The 25,849-nt window shown below is 48.1% G+C and overlaps 1 protein-coding gene across 2 annotated transcripts in view; it reads right to left on the bottom strand.

Annotated features, from left to right (window-relative positions):
- HRAS (HRas proto-oncogene, GTPase) overlaps nucleotides 1–17,645 on the bottom strand; it is a 46,007-nt gene extending 28,362 nt beyond the window's left edge. The window contains exon 1 of one of the 2 annotated variants that reach the window (XM_087745884.1): nucleotides 17,628–17,645. The gene's annotated coding sequence lies outside the window, so the exon portion shown is untranslated. Of the gene's footprint in view, nucleotides 1–15,575; nucleotides 15,916–17,627 lie in introns of those variants that run through there. The other variant, XM_087745883.1, reaches the window with a different exon arrangement.
- Between the last annotated feature and the right edge of the window lie 8,204 nt (nucleotides 17,646–25,849).

Raw genomic sequence — 25,849 nt, 5'->3', positions numbered from 1 at the left:
GAAATCTGACTTAAGCTAACAGGCAAAATCCTGATCAGATACAAAAATTAATGTAGCTGGCCTTTTTTTCCCCCCAAAAAAAAGACTTCCACATGCCTGCAAGGTCTGAAGAAGACACCGATGTGATTGGCTGAAATCACGCACAGCCAATGGCCCAGGTTGAGTTTTATAGGGTGACAACTCCTCCATGCCACTTTAAACAAGCGCTTCTTTTATTCTACAGCACCAAGGGAATCGCTGCTCTTGAAGAGCACAAAAAAAATGCCAGTTCAGGGAGTACTCTGGAAAACACAATGAACCACAGACTTCATGAAGTTTACTCAAAGTTTTGCCACTGTACCTAAAAATGAAGCGTGCTGTCCAGGTCTAAACTAGACACCTTTTTTTGAACCTGTACTAAAATGGGGGGACTTTACCCTCTAAAGGAGCTAATTTTCATCCAGTAGCTCAGGAGAGAACATGCATGAATATTTCCACGAGATGTGTCGGTGCCTGGCATGGCTGTGACAAGCACACTCCATACAGCCCTCTTGAGATAACGCTGCCTTAGCCAAACGAGGTGGAGAAAAGATATTTATTTGCAACACACCAGGTTCAGATTCCTTTGACAACCTCCTGTGGTGTGAACTTTGCTGCTCTTTCCTGATTTGGGCGATGATACAAAGGAGCAAGGCAGGTCTAGCATCTCCCAACCACTGCCGAGCAAGTGTGGGAGTGCACCAGGGAAGGAGGACTATGCCGCTCAGCTGGGCTGCATCTACTTTGACCAGACCCAGCTCACAGGCTGGGTACCCGCAGTGCTACATATTGTCTGTGCCTTGCTTGCAGCAGCCACAACACCAGCGGACAAAAGCTCCCACAACCTCTCCAAAGTCGAATTTGCAGTGACACGTTGCTTCTTAAGGAAAAAACCACAACATGCTCATTTCAAAGTAGCCAGCTGGTGAGGAACAACCACAGGGAGCAGGGGGGGGGGGGGAAAACCACCTAGCACCACTTCCCCTTCTTTCTCTCACACAGAGTTGAGAAGCTTATATTAATTGTAAAGCATGAGAATCTGAACAAACACCCTCCTTGGGCAACCAGGGCCAATCCCAGCAAAATATTTGCATCTATGGGATGTGCAAGTTGTGCAACCAGCAAAATATCAAGCCAGATAAGGCAGGGACCTTTCACTAGGCTCTACAGAGACACACTCGCAATTCTGCAATGCTGACTCAGGCTAAGACAAGTTGCTTTAATTTTCTCTCCCTCACTCTAGCCTTCACAGGGGAAATAATACCAGCTGATTTCATATCCAGTTTGAAGCCACTAGACGGTATTTGAAGAGCTGAATCAGAAACCAAAGCAGCCTTTGGTGGAGTATGGGAAGGAACTGGAGTTCCCTGTGATGGGAGTTGTCTTCCCACCCTAAAGGTAAAATCTTAAGGAAGTTCTTGGTGCAACAAGGTTAGCTCTGCCCTGGATACGATATACAACTTTATCATATTACGCGATTTCCCATGCTTAAGACTTGATATAGACTTGTCTGCCTAGATTTAGTTACACATATATGTCATTAGGGAATTACAGAAATTAGTTAGGAAGGTCATATGGTTACAAAACCTTCGTGAAATAAGACTGATGGATCCTAGTTTCTCCCACCAGCTTCCAAAGACCCGCACGTGTGCCTGTTCAACCAGGAGAGCAAAGAGCCGAGCGACGCCACTGCACATCTCCCAGAGACCTATGAGCTGTCTCCTGTTGACAAGGCAGAGAGTGTACTGTCAGTGGCAAAAATTAACAAGTAAAAAGCACTGTTTTGCCGGAGCGCATCCAACCAGCAGCAGGCTGATCGCAGAAAAAAAAACGGTACTAGCACGATACTGCTCCTGCGGATGGGGCTCAGGGTTTTTGCACATGACTAACAGTGCACAGCAAGGCACTGCAGGTATCATTTTGCAAACCAAAACCCTGCGTTAACATCTCTCCCTTTCTGATTTGTTTTTGCTGCGTGGAAGGAGTAACAGAAGGAATTACCTTGGGTGAGCGGGCAAAAGGGGCAGGTGCACGCTCGCTGTTCGGTGCCACTGACGATGCACTTGTTGACCAAGCAAGAGGGTACACGCAGCAGAAATGCCAAGAAGCTGCAAGGACCCGATGCTGTGCCAGATGCCTCGCTGCTGGGATGCTCTTCAAACACAGATGCTATTTATTGTACCAAAGTTCAGAGGGGAAGGACAACAAGGAAAGTATCAGAGCAAAACTTATGCTGTGGGTTTTAACTACAAGGCCCTGACAGACCTTTCTTCCTGAATGAAAAGCCTCCTGAAGGTTTTCATATGCTCTCCCTTGCCCTCTCTGTCCCCTAGAAGCACGAGTTGGAAAGCAGAAAAGCTTGTGGTGGGCACATGTAACCAGGAGAGATCAGATGTGTTGTGAAGTGAGGGAAATACACTATATAATGGAATATAAGGTATTTTTTTGCCTTTTTCTGTAGCACGGTATGTGTGCTTCCTGTCTAGGTTCAGCCAGGAATTTTTCCTCTATAAATTCCCTGCTATTGCGAAGTTTGAAGCAACTGTAATGCACACAATAGACTTCCAGAGGCTCTCCAGAGCTAACCACCATTTTATGGGTGTCTGAACTGATGGGAATTATAGCATGAGTTTCAGTACAAAAAAAAAAAGTGGGGTACAAAACTGACTCTGGTTTTCTTCAGGGTCTTAGGATTTAGTGCTGACTACACAGGCATGAGACAGAGTAAAGAGCCTGGCACAGCACCGTCCCCTGCCGAGCAGGCTTGCAACCAGCTGCCAGCACAGAGACTCGAAGGCTAAGTTCAAGCTCTGCAGGGTCTTGCTGCAGACAGGTTTTTCACCCCCGAAATGCCCGGTGCATCACATTTCTGCCACCGGGCTAATTCTTCCCCAGCAAAAGGCATGATGGAACAAGTGCTCCCAATCAAAGGGGAAACTCAGCCAGTCAAGAAAATCCTCCCCAGGCTACCAGGCTTTATTCCTTCCAGTCAGCTCAGCTTTGTTTTTCCAGTTTTTTTCAAGAACAGCTCTGGGTCTCCTCCAACCTGCTCCCTGCAGACCACACCAGGGTCTTCAGAGCAAACGTGAAGGTTCAGCTCAAGTGGGATACAAAACTACAGAAACTGTCTCCATCACCCCCAAAGCCCTAGTATGGCATTTAATAGCACTTCAGTGTTAGGAAAAAGCTTTTTCCCCTAACAGAAAGGGCTTTACCCACCAAGCCTGGAACACCCAGATATGCAACCCTTGTAGACGCACCACAGGGCTCCTGCTGCTATCACCTGTTAATCCACAATACGAAGTCCCCATGCCCTTGTTTCAGCTCTGAATTTAGAGGTCTCATGTCTTTACCCACTGCAATACAGCAGGACTGCTGATTGGGCACATGCACGAGGTCAGGAGCTCCTGAGAAGTATCCAAGTAACACCTGACCTATGTTAGCAACTGCTTGGCCTCAGTATGAAAGGATGAAACAGGGACAAACCTGCCCCATTCCTACCTACACTTTCTGCCTTCACTTGATTAAAATGCCCCTTGGTCCAGAGCTGGGACAGGCTTGGAGCTCTGTCCTAGCACCTTTGCTAGGAGCACCTCTAAGACAGGTGTTTAACTCTGTCTTCCAGTTACTGTCTAGATGACATCCCTCCAGCTCTTGGCCAGCAAGGAACCAAAATGAAGGATAGCTTCTTGAGCAAAGGAAGAGGCATATGTTTACCAATTGAGACAGCACACAGCTAAGACAAGGACAGGCTACATTCAACACTGTCTTGCTCTCTTCTTGTGCTACCCCAACCTGCTCAATGTAGCTGGTCAAAATGGGATTCATCTCGCCTACAACACAGACATCTCCATGAGAGCCCATCTTTATCAATGACAAGAGACAGGCACAATGTGTCTGACCTGTTTCAGTTATCTGTCCGCATTAGGATGAGATGAAAGTGCTTGTTTCCTCCACTACCTATATAGGTGAGCTGAGGGTAAGTAGCTGGGATGTTAGATGTCAACATCTGGACAGATGAACTGTACCCTCACGTTCCCCATCTTGCACTTACCTCATAAGCTTTTCAGAGAGGGACTATCTCGCACTGTACCTAACATGAAAGCACTTCTAGTCCCAAAGGCCCAAAGGTTCAAGTGGCAGATGAGAGGCCCATGCCCTGAAGTATCTACCACTGAGAAAACTTCACAATATTTTCCCTGCAACAATATTCCAAGTGGATCACCCAAGTAATTTTGGGGGCTGGCTGAAGAGAAGGTAGAGCTACAGGTCTCGACCTGCCTCTGCATCAGCAGGAGAAGAAAGGGAAACGTCCCAGGCACCAAACGCTTTGTGCCATGAGAACAGCATTCCCTGGAGAGCCTGCAAGGCTCACTTCGTGCCCATCAAGAGATGCACCAGGACAGGCAGGGAGGGATGCACGCACACAACAGGGCTGGGGCACGGACATGGGAGAGGAAAGGATGGAGCACCCAGACTGCACATTTCTTCTAGTGGAGAGACTTGGGATTTACAGACTAACCTTGAGGATCCTTCTTTTTGTCATGACTTCTGATATATAATCCTTTGGGGCAGGCAACACTGGAGCTTGATGTAGACAAATGCAAAATAATGAGTCTAGGGGAAGGAAGCCAAAGCAGACAGCACACATTAAATGGAGCTGTCATGCTGCTAGGCTGGCCAGGGGAGAGACTGAGGAGTTATTCTAAGATTTGTGAAGCCATCAGCCCTTGTGCTATAGAAAATAAGAAAATGAAGCTCAGACAGGGATTGCAGGCAGAATAACTACCCTGACAACAGGATGAATGAGGAATACGTTGTTAGAAAGGGCCCTCAAATCAAACAGGGGAAAAAAGAAAGCATGGAAGAGACTGCAGGACATTTACCCGCAGCGGGACTGAACTGCGGGGATCAGAAGAAAACAAGAAGTTCAAATCAGCTCCCTGAAAGGGCGATTTACTGGTGGCAGAGCTTTTTCTTCCACCCCAGCAAACAATCGCCACCAAGTTTGCAGGCTCCTGCCTCAGATTTTAAACGTTATCTCTCTGTGTCCTAGTCCCAACAGGTACTTCCTCGCATTGGCCCCACAGCGCAAGCCATGCTGACAATGTGCGGCTGGTGGTTGTCCACCTCCACGCATCGGCTGTCAGTCACATCCCAGTTCCATAGCACGAGCTATTTGATTACGTTGATCTTTTCTGTTGGTGGTGGGTTTCCCTTTTTCTCCTCCCCTGAGATTTATTCTGAAGTTACTCTAAACTGTGAATTGAATAAACTCATCCTAGATGCAGACTTTGAAATAAAGGAGATGAAACTGACCTGAGAGATGCTGTACTGCCTGCCAGCCCATGGTCACTGCAGTCAACACAGTTCCACCAACTCCAGCAGAATTTGAACAAGACCTCGTAAACCTGTTGCAATGCAATTGCAGGGCTTGCCAAAAAACACGTACTTAGTACCATGCTTTGAAAAAGCCCAACCCTCTGCTAGTCACTCAGCTTCCCACCTCTTCACAAGGAGCACACTTCAGACAACACTCTTCTTGAGGACCCTCAATAGGGCTACAGAAGCAACTCCATACCTCTTTCTTTTCAAAGATCTTCTCAGACTCAGGCAGGCTTTCCTTTGCCTTCTCAGGAGTGTCCTGCAATTGCTTTGTTTTCTCTTTAAAATGGTGGAGATTGCAAGCCAGCTTTACACAGCTCAATTTGTACCTGTGCATTGGTGACTACAATATCCCCAACCAGGGACTAGAAGGTACAGGGACCTGTACCTTATGTGGTGTCAGCCTCCACCTTTTCTTCTGTAACCATTTCATCTCTAAAGCTGGCCACTAACAGAGGGTCTTCCCTACCACCTGCCCGGGAGAATCGCCATCAAAACCTCCCTTGCTGCCACAGCAAGGACGCGTGCAAGGAGTCAGCAACAACCGCCCTGCTCAGAAGATGTGAACAGGCTACAGCTCCATTAGAGTCAAAGGAGGAAGAAGATGAACCTGAATTCCAGGAATTATACTTCTGCATGGGCATCTTCCATTGGCAGCTTCATCTGAGCAGCGTCCCTTTACTCACCTCCCATCCTGAACAGGTTTATCATCCACTCCATGGTTGCTATGAATTACCCAAGAGGTGACTGTATTTCAGCAACAAATTAAACTGTCACAATACATTCCTATCTACACTGTTTTTTTAAAATATGTGAGCCCTGGCTGCCAGAGAATTGTTTTGGAAAGATTAGATTAGGTGCCTCAGAAACTGCTTTGAGAAAAAGTAAAGGGTTTTTTCGCTTCCTGAAGAAATAGACCTTCTTCCCCCCCCCCCGAAGTTTTTTTATCCTCAAAAGACTTGGTCAATTAACTGCATCTTGTTTTTTAGATCTTTCCATAAGAAGTGGCCAAAACGGAGATGGCTCGTTTTCTAACCTGCCACCAACACAAATCAAGATCCTAAAGCTCTCTGGTTTTTAAATCAATCACCATCCAGAGGGCTACAACACCTCTTTTCAATTGCCCAAATTTTCTTACTGCTTTTCCAACCCACAAGCCAAGACACTCAGTTTACCACAGGATATCTATCCATTTCTGCAAACACAAGTCCCACTTACAGCCTGGAAGACTTACATGGAAAGGACTGCTATTCCAGCCCTCCACTCACATCGCTTTTAAGACCAGATACCTAAAATATTAAAACAACAGACAAGACAACCTTGCTTGAAATGATAAAAGGAAACAAAATCCCACCTTCTCAGGGTTCATATGAGAAAGCATTTCACTCATCAGAAAATCAGATTAGCAACACATCAACAGTTGGGTGCTGAATCTTTTAACACTCATCAGTTACCAAACGAAGGGGGAAGCTGATCTTGCAGTCAAAGCACCAGACTAGGACAACAATTTGTTCTGAACTCTTCTCCAGGCTTCCTGTTAATGTGGATTTCCATTCCTCAGTTCCCCAGCTGTAAAATAAGAGGTTGTAATAACACCTCTCCTTTCCCTGCCCAGTGTCTGCCCTGGCTATAGGTACTGGTAGATACTCGCGGTAGAGAAATGTTACCCATGAGCAGTAAGAGTGATCACATCTACCAGCAAAATGCCAGGAAGGAACAAGAAGAAAGAGAAACTCATGGATTAATTGATTTTACACAGCTAGAACTTGGCACTTGGAGTGCAGTTTTTCACTTTCTAGCAGATATGAGGAGCAGCCAGGACTGGATACTTCACAGGTTGGAAGAGGGTGGTTGCTTGGGACGTACCCCACAGAAGAAGAGGAACAGCAAAGGTGTAAACTGATGTGGAGGAATTCTCTCTTACCTATACAGAATAATGCGTTCATCAAGGAAGGGATGTAGAGCAGAGGACATCTTGTCTGGCCCCTGATAATCAGGTGCAGTAGTTGTGGGGATCAGATGACTAATTATTAAGCAAAATGTTATTCAGGGTCTGAAAGTCCTAGCTTTCCTCCTTGCAGGAAAACTGCCCAAATTCTTGCCTGGGATGGCAGACAGGAAATGATCTCAAGAAGAAAACCATGACAGTAGTTGCTGCAATCAGACAAGAAAGGCCATTTTCCTCCTGTTTGTATCCTCCTTGTGCCTGCTACAAAATAGGGAGAGAACTGCTCTCACCCCACTGAGGCATTGCCTTGTTAGACCCACACTGAAGGGCTGCTGATGTGGTCTGCCCCATGGCAGGAGGACTGAGGGGGGCTTATGATGACACTCTGCCTAGGATCAGGCCTAAGATCCTGTGGTTTGTGGTGGGGGTGGTAGCAAACCAATCTCTTGGAGGCCAAAGTTAAGCTGCAGTAGTATGCCCACAAAAAGCACACTGCTGCAGCTCTAAATAATCACTGTCCGTGGTTTAAAAAACTTGTGTGCTCCAAAGCACCCTCCATCCTCTGCCACCTATCAGAAGTCAGCACGGTCAGCAGGGAAACAGCAACATTTATGAGGCAGCCAGCTGGTGGACCTCCCAGTCCAATGTCAACTGATTGTCTCTATCACCGCGTCTGCTCAACAGCCCCATATGGATCATCATCTGCACATTGAATCCAGGCTGCGCTCTACACAGTCCTACCTCCCTGCACAATCTACAGCTCTGTCTTCTTGCTTTCCTTGACTCTTGCTCAAGGTTACCAGAGTTTGTGGAATGACTTCAGTCTCTGAATGACCAACTGAGATACATAAAGGGCCAGTATTTTCAGAAGAAAATGCTTTTCACACTTGAAAACATCTCTAATTAGGTGCCTGACGTCTTTAGCCACTGATCCTTCAATACTGGGTGTATTGCAGGGATGGGAACACAGAACCGATCTAGCAGTGGACAACATGTCTGTGTCAACTTTGCCAGCCACTGTCAGAAATACGTCCTGATGTTGCCTCTGTGGTGGCCTTCTGTGGGATGAATACTGTAGCTTTCGTCCCTTCTGCACAAGCAACCATGATACAACTGTACCAACTGTACCAGATGCATCAGCCAAGATATTTCCACCCTCATCCATCCACCTCCCTGCTCTGCCACAGACCCGGTGAGACCCTGTGACTATGAGCCACACCAGTACACAGCCTCCTTGCTTTTGTGGAAAAGCAGGAGCAGAAGCAGTTTTCCAGATCTAGGTCTGACTCTCTCATGCCTCCGTTTCCCACCTTCACCATGGTCACGGTAGTCATTTCTTTCCAGTGTGTGTGAGTTTTGAGAATGAATACCTTGAAGTTTGCAAATTCATGGGGGCCACCAGAATAGCCACAGAGTTGTCATCTGCAACTGAGTACAGCAGGATGGAGGACATACATCTGTACTCCTAGGAGTAGAGAGAGCAGATCTGACCCTCACAGACTTGAGTACAAGTCACATCCACCACGTCCCCCAGCAGAATGATGAGACAGAAAGCAGAGCAAGGATTTGCGTGTACTTCCTCATCTATCAGCAGCTACACTGACTGCCAGATGGGGTCACACCACCAATCGGCACAGCAATGTCCTCCCTCTGCCTACCCCCCCAGCACTTATCCTCATACTCCCTCCCACATCAGCGGAGCAAGAAGCCAGCACACAGCTGTCAAAGCAGGTCAGGGAGCAGACCACTTGCCTGAGGCTGCCTGCATGGAAAGTGGGACAAGCCCTCCAGAAAAAGCTGGCTGGCCTCATGCGATATCATGCAAATCAAGAAAAGTCTGGGGGAAAACAAGATTGGGAGAAACCTTGCATGACCAAGGTCATATTATAAGGTTATATATTCAGCCTCTGCACACAAGCAGGAGAGGCAAGGGGTGTGCGTGCACACACATGCACACAGGCAGGAGGTACCTCCTGCTTTCACCAGCGTTTGCTGGGTCTGTGTGCTACAAAGGAGGGAGTCATGCTGTTCACAGCAAGAGCCTAACATGGTGGGACCCAAAATGAGCCATTGCATCAACAGACACAGATCCAAGGGGAGACAATGGAAAAGTTAGTTACAGGATTAGCACACATACAAGCCGAGGTCTGTCTCATATTTACCTCCAAAAAACAGTGATGTTTTATTTATTTATCATACTTAACTACTGTTTTATCTATTTATCATACCAATCAAAGCCTGGTTTCTCAAGCCCAGCCTTCTCCTTTTTCTGGAGGATGAATTCCAGTCCCTCACATAACACTAAGCTCCCTGACATCTCATTCTTGCTGCAGCAAAGCCAGCTACAGAGAAGAAGCACAGATGCTACGGTCACTACAGAAATACAGGAGCTAGTGCCACACCAGAAGAACCACTCTGGCTGCTGCAGTGGCTAGCTGGCATGGGAGAAGGCACAAAACGCATCATTTGAGGACTCCAACTTCATACATTCAAGCTTATTCTATACACACGGTTTGGAGCAAGCTGGATGCAAGCCACAGAACTGCTGAAGACAGCGCGGAGTGTCAGAGCAGACTCAGCACTGATACGAGAACAAGCCTATACAACAGTAGCCTCTTACCCCAACAAGCCACCAATGAACAGAGCTCATTTCTCAGCCAGCCTCTAAACAAGTTCCCAACTTGGCTGGGGCACAAGTACTTGCTAGCCAGACTCTCCTTTGGAGATTTTTCACCGCTTTGCTTTTCTCAGGGGAGACGATCCCGTGCACTCCCACTGCCAGCCGGCCATGCTCCGATTCAGCCTGGACCGGCAGGACAACCAGTGCTCCACCTTGCACAACAGCAGCCTCCACAGTGCCTTTTTCCCAATGATCTCCTCCTCACTTTTCTTCCTGCAGAGCCTTACCCAGTGAGAGCAGGGGAGCCCAGAGCAGACCCCACTGTGCACACCTGCATCCCGTCATTTCACTCCTACTCCCTGACTTTTTAGATCTCACTCCTCCTCCCAGAAAGAGGACAACATCCTTTTCACTGGCCACAGCTTCTCCCTCATGTCTGCTGTTCTCTCAAGGATGCTAAACAAGCAGAAGACATATGGGCATCTCCCCAGAGACATTGCTGCAATGTCTCTTTTTTGTATTCGTCAAGTTATTGCTCCCACACACGCACATCTAAACTCAGTTCCACCAGCTCTTAATTTAACTTACATATGAGCAGTCAGATCTGTAATGGGTTTAGCTATGTAAAAGGAAAAATCCACTTATAGTTTGGCCCACAGCACTGTATTATGCAAGTACCTGGGCTGTCGCTGCCTATGCGTTATCAGAGTGCCCCTCACACAGGACATCCTACCCTTTTAGCAGATAGGCTGGATATCTGCTGGGTCGGTATCGCTCCTGAAGAAGAGAGCCCAGTGAGATAAGGCAACCAGCTCAGCCAAGACCAGAAAGCGGGTCAGGACTCCTGGGTTCACGGTCCTGCACTTTAACCTGAAAGTCACCTTTGAGCACAGAGATGAGCTGTTCCAAGGGACCACGTTGCCATCAGATGGGCACCATGGGCACGTCACACATTAAGACAGCGAGCACAGAAAGACTATTCCCTCTGTAGGCATTCAGGCCATTTTGAGTCACACACAGCAAGCTGTAAAACCATATTCCAGCAGTGAGAAGTTAATAATGAAGTTTTGCTTTTACTGAACCAGTCATTAAACAGTGTTAGTCTCATGTTACAGAGAGACCAAGAAATAGGTGGCAACACACAGAATAAAACGGATCATCTTGAAGCAGATATTTCTCTGGATATCTGTAATTATAAACCAAACATCATCAGTTTCCCTCTCTCCCTGCAGTAAATAACTAACTGCGAAAGAATATTCCTCTTGGCCCCATCCTCCCCCAATCAATTTTGCTTTGCAACGACGTGCGGCCTGGATTGCTCGCTGTGTCAGTGCACCCGAGCGTTATCCAAAACATTTCACAAGACATAGAGGAGCACTGTAACTGTTAACTTCAGTACAGCAGAGACCTTTCCTTATGGGTACAAGAGGGCATCCTCACGTAACTGCGAGTACTTAAAGCAGACAGCTATGACATATACGGCTTAGCTCATTCACTGCACCAACATCACTGCAACCATCAGCAAGAGGCAAATCACGCACTCTGAGCACTCCCATCACACTCCTCTGGACTGTCTGAGCTTTATTGCCAAGGCATAGCAAATTTCCTCCCCTGAAATACAAAGTTTTCTATTCCTTTCATTGTTTTTGAGAATATCCCCCCCATAGATTTCATCCAGGGGGGGCAGGGCAGGGAACAGCAGAAAAAAAAAAAGTCTTCTCCATAACAGCACTTTCATTTTTAAGAGACTTTAATCTTTGAATATGAGATCTAAGTTGAATATTGTGACTGCACAGTCACGCACGATAACCTGTTCGCCTCTTGCTACTTGCCCTCATCAACGTGACACTCATACAGACTCTGAAAGCAACAGGTAAGCCAGAAAACCTTCAGACCACTCATTCCTTTTGCCCTACTGAGAGATACCTCACGGATGTAACCCCAGAGGGGAGGAAGGATGGTGCCAGGAGGAAGGCAGGACTGCCCCGCCGGGAGGCTGGGCTTGGTCAGGCAGCAGATGGAAGCAGGTTGCATACAGATACACAACCAATGAACAACGCAACATCTGCCACTTGATCCTAGTTTTCTTCTTAGGATACAAAGTCAAATTCACTTTAAAAAAAGGCATAAGGAGAGCACAGGCAAAAATGAGAGATGGGAAAAACCTCCAGAATTGCAGGAACACCCTTACTGCAACAGCCAAAAAACCCAGGGAGAGGCAGAGAAGCATTACCACCGACCAAACATCTTCATACTCACAGTCAGTTTGGGTTTAGTTTTATGTTTTTATGGGTTTAAATGCATACCAGGTTTAGTTGAGCTGGCTGAAGTGTTCAATAAAAATCTCCACCAGTAAGGTGAAGAAAAGAGAGGAAAACTGGCTAATTTAGACTCAAAAAGCATAGAAAGAGAGGTTGAAGAAAGAGGCAGAAGAATGAAAGGAAAACCATGACATAAAAGAGAAAGAATAATACAGGGAAAGGAAAAATTAAATGAAACAGATACTGAGGACAGTTCAGGAAAACTATGAAAAAGTGGAATGAAAACTGGAAGGGAAAGATAAGAGAAAGAGGAACATGCCATGACAGAGCAGTTGAACGGCAGTTAGCAAATAGATAATTTGTTTAATCTCATCTGTATTTGTCAAATAATTTATTTGATTAATACTCTTTTGTGGTCTTCAACCAGCTACAGAGCTGATCAAATATCATTTCATAAATATATTATTAGATTAATCCAGGTAAAATTCAAATACGTTCAACATTTTTATCTGCTGCTTAATAAGCTCTGGTTGTAAGTTTACACTTCAAAAATGTTAAAACAGAAAGCTGATAATAAACTACAATTAGATAAAGAGTTCTCGGAGCACAATCATTTTGCTTTTCCCTAGACTGACATAAAGTACAGCAGTATAACACACCTTGAAAGACAGGAGACAAGACATTTCTACCTCTTCATCACCTTCCCACAAGGAACCCCTCTCTACAGGTGGTACTTTTTGTCTTGGGTTTTATTTTGTTGAATATTTCCCCATATTCAACTTTTTTACTCCATAAAGCTTTTTTACCCCAAGAAAACCTGGGGAACTCCAAGGGCAGCCTAGCAGGAAGGTAAATTCAGGGTGCAGCAGCAGCAGGAGGGGAGGTGGTGGGTGCTGTCTCCAGCCTGGAAGCAAACATTTACGTTTGTGAGCTGAGCTTTGCTCCTCTTAGAGGGAAGGGAAGTTAGATGAAAGACGGCCACGTAGACAAGGATGCCTCAGGACCTCTACTCTCACAAGGGAAAGCTTCCCAAGTACCAGCAGCCTTTTTCAAACCTCCCTAGGAGAACTAGCAAAAAACCCCAGTCAATCGGCAGCTTTTCAGCCTGTTTTTTCCCCTCCCTAGCCCAAGACAATAGCAAGGGAGTCCCCTTGAGAGTCCTCAGACCACAGGGTGAACGCCACCAAGGCAGACCATCTCCACGCATGTAGTAGCAGGTCTGCGAGGGAGCCCCTGAAGCAGCGCCAGACTCGATGAGGAACCTGTGGCCATTGCTTTCTAGGCCAACATCAGAGAAACCCAAGGTTACTCCCACCGCTGCTCTACCTTCACCACTGATGGCAGCCAAGAACCAAACTCACCACAGGAGAGAACCACACCAAGGGTAAATCCTTGGGGCCAGAAAAGTGTCCCTCAGGTCATAAGTCGCGTTTAAATATTACGGTGAAATCCCAAATTGAGAGAATTATGGCTAATTACAAGATCATTTTTATGTAAACATGGAGGGTATCACTATGCATACTTCATCTCTTTAATTAAAAGAAATAAGAGGTTCACTGAGACAAAAAAAAAAAAAAAAAAAGAGACCTTTAACAGCTCCCACCCCAAAGCAGACTTTTCTGCAGTGATAACACCCATCAGCCTCCAGACCCACCAAGGAGACTGAACAGGGAATTTGATCAGTATCAGCCTCCCTGGTGCTGAAGTGAAGTACTTGGCACATTATTAATCACACAGGGAAAACATTTGAGGAGAAGGAAAGGACCAGATGCACAGAGGAGGGACACACATGGATTCAAAGTCATGGCTGTGTTACAAACACTTGGGAAAAATCACGCAAACCACCAGCTGCAAAATCAAAATACTTTGGAACTCTGCAAGGATAAACGCATTAGCAATTCTGACCAGGAGAAACCAACATCCACCATACAACCATCTAGCAACTCTTTAGTTGAACCTGCACAAAGCCTCATGTGCTTTTCTCCGTTCAAAGCCAGTTCCTGCTCCAACCCGCACAACCTACCCATGCCAACCAGACTGGGGTATGTTGCAACAAAGCCTCACCAGGAGTTTGTACCCCTCCTGCACCTCAAAAGGCCTACCCAGGAGCAACTTTGCACGGTGCAGGCTAAAGAGACATGACTTAGGTCATTGAAATAGTCAATGGCTTGACTTGGGTCAAGCCATTCCTGCTGCACCATCCTCCTGCTCCCAGCTGTCCTAAGCATTTCTCCAGCCACTCCAGTTTGCCAGTCCTCTCCAATTTCTTACCAGCTCTTTTGTCTCCAGGCATGTTCCACTACTCGAGGCAACTAAAATGCATGCCCAACCAGGACCCATGTGGGCCGAGTGAGCCACCAGATGCACCTGCTCCCACTTGGGGAGAAGAGGTTGCACCCCAGACCCTGCAACGCCCTTGCACAGCAGGCAGGGCACAAGCAGCGTCTGCACGCCGCAGAGCCCCGGCGGCAGCGAGCATCCCTGGGAGGAAGGGAGGTGCCACCAGCTCCGCAGAGCCACACGCACGCAGGAACAAGGGGACCTCGCTCACTTGCTCGCAGATGCACATACCTGCGCCTCCGCCACCTGCGCGCCCTCTCGGCACCTTGCCCCTGGCCTGCCGACACCTGGCACTGCCCTGAAGCTGGTCTCTCCTGGGGTTGCCACTCCGATGGGAGGCAGCCGGAGGCCAGCAGGCACCTGCTTTGGCAAAGGGTGGGGGGTCTGGTGCTCCCCCTTGGTAGCATCACAGGGGCGGTGTAGGGGATGCAAGGGGATGAGGAAAGGAGGGTGCAGGGGACTGCAAACTGGGGGTGCAAGGAAGAGAAGGGAGAGGGGGTGGAGAGGGCTGCAGCTTGGGGACGTGGGGGAGAGCGGGAGTGGAAGGGGGGAAGGAAAGGGGGGGAGAAGGGCAGGAGTGCAGAGGGGGCGCAGGAAGAGGAGGGCAGGGGATGGTGGGCAAAGCGGGTGCAGAGGCTGTGGCTCGGCGGTACCCCGCTCACCCCGCCCCCGGCGGCCTGTCCGGGGCTGGGGCCGGCAGGCAGCGCCCAGGCAGCAGAGTCATGGCGCGGCCAGGCGAGCAGGTGGGTCCGCGCCACCGCCCCCAAACACCCCCGCGCCCCGCCACCGCCCACCGGTCCCTCCCTCCCCACCGCCTCCCCGGGGCACGGCGGGCGGCACCCCCAGCACGGCGGGGGCACAAACTTCCCCGGGGGGTGCAGCCGCCCCGCTAACAGGTGGCGGCGGCGCCGCCGGCCCGTCCCCGCCGAGCCGGTGGGTGCTGCCCCCCGCCGACGGCGCGTCCCACCCCCCAGCCCCAGCCCCGGCCCCGGCGGTCACTCACCGGCTCGTCCGCCCCGCCAGGCGGGATGCGCGTCCTGGTGAGCGGGGCGCGGAAGTTTAAAGCGGGATAATAATATTATTTGTTTTTTCTTCCAACGGAGGAAAATCAAACCAGACGAGGCGCCCCCCAGGCGGGCGAGCCCCCCCCACCCCCGCCGCTCCGCTCCGCTCCTCCCCGCCCGGCCCCCCCGGGGGCTTCAGCCGCGCGTCGGCCCGGCGGCGAGGTGAAGTTTCCACCGCGGTGGTGGAGGCGCCCCCGGCGTGCCGCGCCCGCCCCGCATTGGCACCGGGCGCCGGGGCGCTCTGCCGCCGCCGCCGCCGCCGCCCGGACAATGTGCGTGCGGGGGGAGCGGAGCGGAGCGGGAGCGCGCCCCGCCGGCGGCCGCGGCACACGCCCAGGCCCGCGCCCCGCCCACCCGCCACTCAACGGCCGCCACCGCCCCTGATAGGCGGCCCCCGCTGCCACCGCCCTCCGGGTGGGCCGCGGCGCCTGTCAATCAGGCGCCACCGCCCGCCCGCCCGCCGCGGCCTGGCCGCGGGGCGGTCCCTGGGGCGGCGGCGCGCGGCTGTGAGGGGGGAGGGCGCCGGGCCGCCGCCTCGCCCCGGCGTGTGACCCCCCCGCCGCCTCCGCGCCCCCTGCCCCGGGAGCCGCGGTGATCTCCGCGTCCCCCCTCGGGGCCGTGTCTCTGCTTCCCGCCCCGCGACGGCCCCTCCTCAGGAGCTCCCCGCAGCCGGGGTGAGGGGAAGGCCTGGCCGCCGCTGCGCTGCATACGCCGGCCGCCGCCCGCCCGCTCCCCTCAGCCCGCCCTTCCCCGCGGCTGCAGGGGTGCTCTGCCCGCAGGGGGACCGAGAGGCGCCGCGGCTTTCCCGGTAGCCAGCGGGCTGGCAGCAGGAGCCGCACGGACACGGCGTGCGGGGTGGGTGGGAGATCGCCTCAGCTCTCCGGTTGTCCCGGGGCCTGCGAGCCGCCGCTCGCCTGCCTCCGGCCTGCCGCAGGAGCAGGGCTGCTGCCGTCGAAAGGGCACGGCCTGCAGGTAACGCGGCAGGGAACACGGCCCTGCAGGCAAGGCCCAGCGCCGCACGCCGCAGGTGCTGCCCTGGGCTGAGCTGCCTTTCTCGGCTCCCCACGGAGGCCCGGCAAACAGCGCATTTTGGGGAAGGAAGACCAGAGACTGCTGAAACATGGTGTTTATTACCAGTCACAGTCCCTAGCTGATAACCCATAGGCTAAACCCAGCTCACAGGGCGCTTTTATCTGGTCCCTGGAAATGCCTAGGAAAAGGGGCAACTCCAAATTATTCAAGAGCGATTTAGGCCACAAAAGAAAAAGCACCTGAATTGGCTCTGTGTAAGACAGCTGGAGTCCAATTAGGCTTAGCAGCAGAGATACACACCGCATTAACAGAATTACTCCAATTACAGGCGAAGGTCTGAGCATGGCGAGAGGCTCTGTCTGATTCTATTTGGGTCCTACAAGGAGCACCGCTAAATCAGAGCTAGTAAACCTTGATGGACTCAAGCTTCATTCCATGAATTCATATCCCATCACGATATGCCTGTATTACCAGACATTTTCTATTATTAGGCACTGTGGTTCCCCTATTACTTTGGAAAGTGGATAGTGGATTGCACAGTCACCTTGTTACTCAGGAGCATGCAGAAGTGATCAAGCTTTGATGCAGAATATGACGCTGAATAAAGTATGCATTCCTGGTACTGGAAAAGCACTGTTTGCTCTGAGGTACCATTTCAAGCACACTGCCACAATTTATTGCTTCCATTAGAAAAGTATCTAGTAATCTGAAAATGGATCTAGAAACCATTGTTCTAGATACCACGCTTGACACATAATAAAAAGAAAGCTCATGCCCTGCAGAGCTTGTAGCGAGAGTAGATTAAGTGAGTTCTAAGGATACCCGCTGAGAGAGTTGTGCAGGTTTTTTCAGGTCTAAAAGACGTGTTGCACCAGCACAAACAAACCTGCCAGAGCACTTTCTCAAAGCCAGCACGCAAACAGACAGGTCCAAACAAAAAGGCTGAAGCTTTAACCTACCGTGAAACTCTTTGCTTGCTTCTAACAAGCCCTCCTGATTCTGAATGACCTCTCAGTTCTCCACAGAAGCAAGGACCGCAGCTCGCAGAAACACAGCATCTCTCCTGAGCAAGCCAACAGCAGGAGCAGCAGCACACACAAAGGTGATGGGTTTCTTCACAGGCAGACACACGTACGCACAGTGCACCGCCTCTCTGCACAACCTGTCTCGTCTTGTTTTAGCTGTTTCTGGCGAGCAGGCAGGGTACTAGAGCATGCAGAAATCTGTTTTTTGAAGCATTCTGAAAGCGGGCTCGTATTTTTCAGGATCTAGGTGGCCCAGACGAACTTATCAGGGAGCAAGAACCAAATAGGTAGTGTAATAGACACAGCTATGGGTGAACCCGAGTTTCATGCTTCTTGGGCTTCTCAGTGACCTACAAGAACGAAGAAACACCAGAAGATGGGACTGAAACTGCCTCTTTCTTTCTCATTCTTCAGTGCCAGATCACATCAGGATATAAGAGACCTGAGAACTACTTGTTGTTTGCAGACTGCTGGAAGACAGAGGCATAATCACCTGTTGGTGAGTCATTACCACACAATCGTATAGGGGTGATGACACAAACTTGCAAGGACACAGAGAGTGATATAGCTTAAAGATGTCTTCTCCCTCTTTCTGTTTTTGGATGAAAAACCCAAAATACTGGCACAAGATCCTCAGTTGTTGCAAAGCAGCATAGCTCCGTTGCTTTCGGCAAAGCTGGGCAGATTTACACTTGCTGAGCTTATAGGCCATTCTGTTTGTAAAAAGTCATTCTGCGTGGACAGCACTCTAAATTCAGTCTGGGAAGGTATGTCACTGATTTTTGTAGGTGCTATGACCCAAAAAATAACTCCTTGATATTGTCGTTCCCTCTTTAACCTCTGCAAGAGGGGAGTCATAGACAAGGCGTGGGCTTAGCCCACTGTCACTGTGTGACACATAAATTTGTTCCAAGAGCTTAGTTAGCAACGGAACTTGCTCATCAGCTATAGATGAAGGCTGTCCCTGTCATTTTTGAAACATTAATCTTTTTTAGAATTATTTCTAGTAGAAATACCCAGGCAATGGCCAAGTTGAACTATTCTTTCTTTCCCCCTAAAAAACCCCCCAAAAGAACATGTAAAGTTCTTGTGATCATCAAAATCATCAGCAAAGTAAATAACAGTAATTTTTCAGCTTCACAAGGATACGTACTTGAATACATCCAGATATACATAATACATTTTTGATACACTGAAGGGGTATATCAATTCTCGGCAGACACAGAGGGTAGATTAGTGATGTCAGTTGCTTTGGTTGTTCTGGGTCTCCTGTTACTTCACCATATCTACAAGTTCACCTGACTTTTAATTATGCAGACGGCTTCCTGGTTCTTTCCATGGCTTTTGAGATCTCTCTGCACTCAGCTAGTCCATTTACCTGGGTGCATACTTTTTCTGTGTAACTGAAACTTTCTTGAAGTGTTTGGAAGGAAGACTATATCACCGTGCTCTCTTTAACGTTGTCTCTGAGAGCGTACTGAGAAAACCCCCTAAGTTTTGCTTCCCCACAGCACCATATTCTTCATGATTTTTTAATTTATTCCTCCTGCAGATACACCAGACTCAAGAAACCTGCAAGTACTTTTCCCATTGTGGGATGTTTTTCTTGCTCATCTCTCCCTGAGCTTAGAGTAGTGTCATGGCAGAAAGCAAACCAATACGCAATCGACTTTTAAAATTTTAAGTTTTCTGGAGAACACAAATTGTTTCCTTTTAGTATCTCACAATGCAACACAAGTAACTTGCCATGGCAACCAGCTTATGAAACAGAAAAAAAATTATCATCACAAGGTGCCTTGTTGCTATAGCAAGGAAGAAGCTGAGACCTTATCCTTTTTGTTCACTGGTGGGCCATGCATCATCTAGGTAGCAGAACCCGTCAGTAGAAGTTTATTAGATTCAGTGCAAGTCAGCTGCCTTGTAAGCCTATCTGATACTTGGATCAAAACTGAAATGTAGTCAGAAGGAAAGAAAGAAGTGCTCAGAAGAATTGAAACAAGGCTGGATTCTCAGAAATACAAGGCCAAATCCATTTCTGCAGCAAGCTGATGCAACTCTGCAGATGCCAGTAAGGGACAAACCAATTTCTTCTGAAATTAATTTGGCTTCCATTCTCTGACAGTCTCCATTCTTTGCCTCCCCCTTTCTGTTTTTTTTTTTTCTTTTTTTTTTGAAGTGGAATAAATCTCTGCAGATCTGGGACTATTTTGGCGTTACCTGGGTCAGAGGATGGAATGAGCTCACAGAATCTGTGTTCCCATTCTCTTTACAGGGATCCTTCTGGGAAGGGCAGACTCATTGCTACATAGCTTACTTGTGTTAGTGAGAGAATTTAGAAATGGCAAAGGAAATTGGCTAAGGGCAGAGAGGGGAAACCCTCATAATTATCGCTGTGGGAGGAAATCAAAACTGAGCTTTGTTAGCTCAGAGGAGGACAATTTTGAAAACTGTTATATGTGCAAGTAGTCACAGAAGCCACTGGAACTACCCTGTGCTTAAGATAGGCTCATTTGTAGATCTGGAGTGGGTCTAGGGTGTATACAAAATGTTTGCTTTACTCCTGAGCTGCAAAGGATGCCTTCTGCAGGATAGTCTTGAAAAGTGAAGGAAAAACTGAAAGTTTCTTAATCCCTAGACTATTGATATGAGCTGCAAGTAACATGGCTCCAACTGTGTGATAGAATGAAGTGTATGCTCCCCCTTTCTATTTTAAAAACACTCTCTCCCAGTTAAAGTTTAGGCTGTTGGTGTAGTAGTGTCAGGCTTGAGAAACAGTGGCCAGCCTTCTGAGCTGCCTGGGGGCTTAGCTGAATTTACAGGTAAAATTATTGTGACTCATGGACAATCCTCTTCTAGCTTCCTGGTGAGGCTGTAGAGAAAATACTGCTAGATCACAAGCCTAAACAATAGCATGACTTGGAAAGCAGCCTTTGAGAGAAGCTCTTGATGTATCAGATAAATCTATGTGGAGATGCAAGGTTAGAGTTTACTCCCAACAATGAATTGTTATACTGTAAGTGACTGGCTATAAAAAGACTATGGGGAAAATCTGAGTCTTCTGCAGCATAAAGAAACCGTGAGATAAATGAAAGAAAATCAAAGAAATCTCAAAGAAACCATGCTAAAACTATTCAACACTATAATTTAATTCAGTCTCCTAGAGACTGGAAAAAGTCCGTGGGCTAATTCTTGCTGCAGATCGCACCAAGAGAGACATAGCCACAAGAGACATCACAACTGTGAAATTCTGCAGGCATGTACCATCATCCCAAGGGCCTGGGACTCTCAGAGATACCTAAGACTTGGAAGCAGAAGTCCAACTGAGAGACCACACAGAGGGAAAAAGAAGACTGGTTTCAAAGGGTTTTTTAAGACAGACACTGAAGTGGAGAGTTCTCCTGCAGTAATCAGTTAACATAACAAAACCCTGAATTAATTAATCAACCCTCAATCAATCAACAAAATCTTCCTCTATAACACCACATTGCTTCAAATGACCCAACCAGTGAGTGGACCCAACCAGTGAGTGGGACCGCTTTGTTTTTAATCCCTGAAATAATGGCGTTAAGATTGGATTAAATTCTAGCAAATAGAGTGCTTAGGCCTCTTTGACCCAAACCATTTGAAGCATTGCAGAAGATTGTGAGTGGGCAGAGCAAAATCATCAGTCCTGGAGGGTTGTCTGATCCAGGACAGGATCTTTCTCATCATGGATTTCCTTTTTGAAATAAGCAAGGAAACGAGGCAGTGCCTTGCCAGGTGTCTGGCCCAAGCTCCACCAAACCTAGAGAGAGGAAAGATTCCTGTTGACTGAAGTGAATTCTGCTACCAGTTGGATTTGATCAGTTGTGAACTGAAAACAGAAACTTGCAGAGACGAGATGCTCCGGAATCGCAGAAGGGAAAGGCTTTGTAATGAGAGCTTGGAAGCGGAAGGAGGTCTGTGTTCCACAGCTTAAAAATACAGACAACTGCTGATTCCTTTTTTCTATTAAAAAACCACCAACAAACACACACAAAAAACTAATATAATTCAAAGACTGATCATTTCCACTGAGTCAGCCTCCTTGTAGAGAGACTGTAGGAATGAACATCACCTCCCCATACATGATATGCAGTAGTTAGTAACGTGAAGCGTTCACCTGAGTGGATGGTGGGATGTTTGGAATTCAGATTGTGCTAGTGGGGGGAGAGATGACGTACAGGTTAGATCTCCGAGACTGTATTTACAAGCAGTGTCGCTTTCTACAACTGCATGCGGTTCCAGTCTGATCTGAAGCACACTGCCCTCTACAGAAAGTGTCCGGTTTGTTCCTGTGGGTGCTTGCTTAAGTCCCCAACAAATGTTTTTTTTGACTTTTCGTGCTTTTTCCCAGGAGCTATAGCTGATCACGTGGTGAGTTTAGCGCCTGAGTTACTTAGAAATGACACTGATTCCTTCATGAAATGCCCCCACCTGACCAAGAGTGGCCAGGGTTGGTAAGGTCCTGTGTCTCCTTCCACTCTCTGCTGAGCCTGCCAGTGTAGATCACCAAGGGTCACGTAGGGTAGGAGGTCTGGTAGTGCAGAAATCTGCAAGTTGGGAGCCACACTGATTTTCCTGGCAGTGGTTTGCTGGCATATGTACAGGAGCTTTTGTTAGCTGTCAGCTTGAATCGAATGTCAATCATTCCCTTGGAGCCTGATCCTCAGATCACTGCACTCTGAAGGAGGTTTTTGCCTTTGTCTTCATACAGCAGTAACTCAGGTCTTTGGAATTTGAAAGCCTTATTTTTTGTTAAGAAGCCCTCATGATATTTAGGCCCCGTGTGATTTTCATTTTCAAACTCTACAGAAAAGTTTGAACACTTTGCAGCGTGCATGCTACCAGTTTCTTTATGGGACAGTTTGGATCACTTTAGCGTGTTCTGGGTCATCTGTGTCACTTTTGCTGGCAGGAGCCAGATTTCCAGAAGTGGAAACCGGATGAGTTGCTAAGGGATGTCTTGTGCTCTGTGTCATTTCTGCATTCACTGATGTGCAACAGATTTATCTGTGCAGTTCAAGGCCTCTCTGTACCAGATGAGTTTGTACTGAAATCTCAGGCCATCCCACGTGTTCTCCTGGAGGAGACACTAAAATTATTCTTATTCTTTTTAAAAGAATCTTATTACTTCTTCATCAGCTAATGCTGGCTTTCTTCCCCTCAGCATCGAGGAACAATTGCTAACTACATCTGTTTCTTGCAGAAATTTCAAAGCAGTGTTGCGCAGCATGATTCAGGCATGCACACATGGTAGAACTAGATAGAATTAAAGACATTTGTGTTTATCCAGTTAAACTATTGGTTTCTTTTCCTTTGATTGCTTTTTAATGTACTGGCTGCACATTGTCTCTATCCCTGCCATGCAGCCCTCCTTCTCATCATCAAACTCAAGCTGCTGAGCCTTCTTTTCTGTCAAGTCCTTCACTAAATTCTGGTTTTCCTTCTTCTGTAAGGAGCTGCCCTGAACCTTGGTTCCCACCTTTGTGAGCAAGTAAAGCTGATGCAAAGTAGTACTCTAATAAAATGTAGCTACCCTGTAGACTGGATAGGAGGATGGAATCCAGCCTTCCCACCATCTCTCTGCTTCTTGGTGCTCTTTCGTCTCCAGTGTACGCTCTGCTCCTGTACCCAACCTTAATAAAGCTTGATTATCTGGTCCCTTTCCATTACAGGCAGCTGTTTTCCTCTGTGGCAGCCTCTTCCTGATGCTCCTGTGGAGCATTTCCAGCTCCTCCATCATCCTTTTCAGTGATTACCTAAAATCTGCACTGCTGTAGTAACAAAGTCCATTGGTGACCTCAGCCTCCATGTTATTTATAGCAAAGGTAGACTCTCCTGCAGTGCACCTGCCTGCCGCCAGAGCTAGAGATCCTGAGTTATACAGCTCCCTGTGAGCTTATGGTGGTAGCGGTATTCCCACATCAAGTGAGATTCAGGCTAGGTATTGGAAGATCTCCTTAACAGTCAGGCTATGCTCTTGTGTCACTATCCTGTCTAGGCTGTCCTGAGAGACCTCTAGTAGTAGTGAGGGCATAGTCCTCCCATGCAAATGCCTTCAAGAGCACCACAGGGGTAGAAATCATCCCTTCAGTCAGAGATGTGGCACAGTTGATCTCTCCAGGTTACTTCTACACCTATTTCACACAAATTCTCTTTTTGCTGGCAGTTCCCTTCTTATTAAAGATCTTTGCCACACTGAACTCATAAAGCGGACCACCAGCGTCATTTTTTGTCTGCAGTTCAGTCATTCCCTTTCTTCTGCTGCTTCTCCATTGGGGAAGGTGAAACGCAGAAGAGGACCTGCAGTCACTTGCATCTTGCAGGACTGGTTCAGGGCCTTTGCATGTTTCTAGGTAACTTTTCAGGCAGGTGTTCATGAGCTCAGCAGTGATGTGTGTGTGTGTGCACCAATCAGTCAGATACTGTCTGATGGCTTTCAGGGGGCCAATGCTAAACATTTCTGAAGTCAGACCTCCTGCAGGATTCCTAAGCTGAGATGCCCAAATCAACATGCTGCAAATTTCTTCTCTGGCCTCAGACTCTTGCGTTTGCCTTTTCCACTTCCAGTCAGCGGACTTCAGTTGGGGAAATACTGAGGCTAACGTACCAAAACACTGATGAGAAATGTTACATGAATCCAAGTGACTGATGGAATTTCAGCCATTGACTATGAAAACATGAGTAAGCTAATGTTAATCTACAGATGTTGTATTAACACTGATTCCCCAGTCCTCATTAGCAATACGCTTTCATAAGGGTAGAAGGTGTTAGCTATAGTTTCCTTTCAGTAAGCTGTTTAATCATCGGAGCTTACTGGCAGTGGGATTTGGGAGACTTACACGATCACAAAGTGAATTAAGGGTAATACAATACCCTCCCCCTAGCTTCTCTGGGATAGCGCACAGGGGAGGGAATGGGTTCAGAGCGGCTCTGTTCTCCCATTTAAGCTGCACTGGTGTGCTCCAGTGAGGACGAAGCAGGAAGCTGCTGCCTCCTTAGTCAAGATCTTCCTCGGTTTTGGGAGCGCACTTATACCAGCTCTCCTGCAGTGATCAGCACATGCCAGTGAACTTGTTGTAGCATGTTCAGCAGCACCTTCTCACTGGCTTACTGAGGTCTGATCCAAAGCTTACTGCAGATATGGGGAAGATTCATGGACTTCTTCAGTGGCCTTTGGACTACTCCATGGAGGCAAAAATGCAACGGCGATAGATACATGGGTGAGAGGACTCTACATTACCACTACATTTCACTCTGAAGAGATGGAAAAAGAGATTCTGCATCCCAACCCTGTGTGTCCCAGAGCAGTAAAACCAACGTGAATCCTACTTAGTAAGTAATTCAAAAGTACGTTCTGGTTTGTGAATCATCTGCATCCCAGCCTTTCTGAGGATCTTGGGTAATGAGACGAGAACAGTGCAGCTTCTGTGGTCATCTCTACCTGCTCACAGGGCTGCCAGCCTGCTCTGGCCCTAATTTCCAGCTGCTCTTTTAAAATGCTCTCTGCCACTGAGCAGTTCTCATCTAGAGATCTCAGACATGAAGTAATCCTCCCAGTTTTTCTAGAAAAAAGCCAATTACCATTAAACCTGTTTTACAGGTGGGTAGGCTGAGCTCCAGTCTGCCTGAGATCACAAAGCGTTATTTAGGGCCAAACTGCCTGGGCTGACACGTTCCTGCAGCAGGGATGACCGCCTAAGAGGAATATTAACCTCCTTCATTAGAGGAAAAGAGTGCCCAGGCAGAGGGGAGGGCTGGCCACACAGACTCCATTTACGTACATGCTTCGCACTATGAAGCAAATAAACCTCGCTGGCCGGGTGGCTTGAATCCAGGTGTCCCTCAGATGAGGACGCAAGTGTAGGGTAAACCAAAACGCCATGCTCGGCCCTTTGTGCTGAGCCATCCGGCAGGTGGGAATGTAAAACTCCGCCTGATTGCTTATGCCTGAGTCACCTCCTTTAGCATTTGTTATTGCCTAGCGTGTTAGCATGCTGCCTGCTGGATAATAAATGACTTCATTCACTGCGGCAGTGAGGACACTATTAAAAATTAACCCTGGCAAATGGTCCTGCCTATTTTTTTCAGTCAGAGCCAGACAAGAGGGAAGAGGAGAGGAGTGCTGTTGAAAT

This window comes from Nipponia nippon, unplaced genomic scaffold (assembly GCF_047370975.1).
Source record: "Nipponia nippon isolate SJK-2023a ecotype South Korea unplaced genomic scaffold, ASM4737097v1 scaffold_10, whole genome shotgun sequence".
NCBI lineage: Eukaryota > Metazoa > Chordata > Aves > Pelecaniformes > Threskiornithidae > Nipponia > Nipponia nippon.
This window is presented reverse-complemented; position numbering and strand designations above follow the sequence as displayed.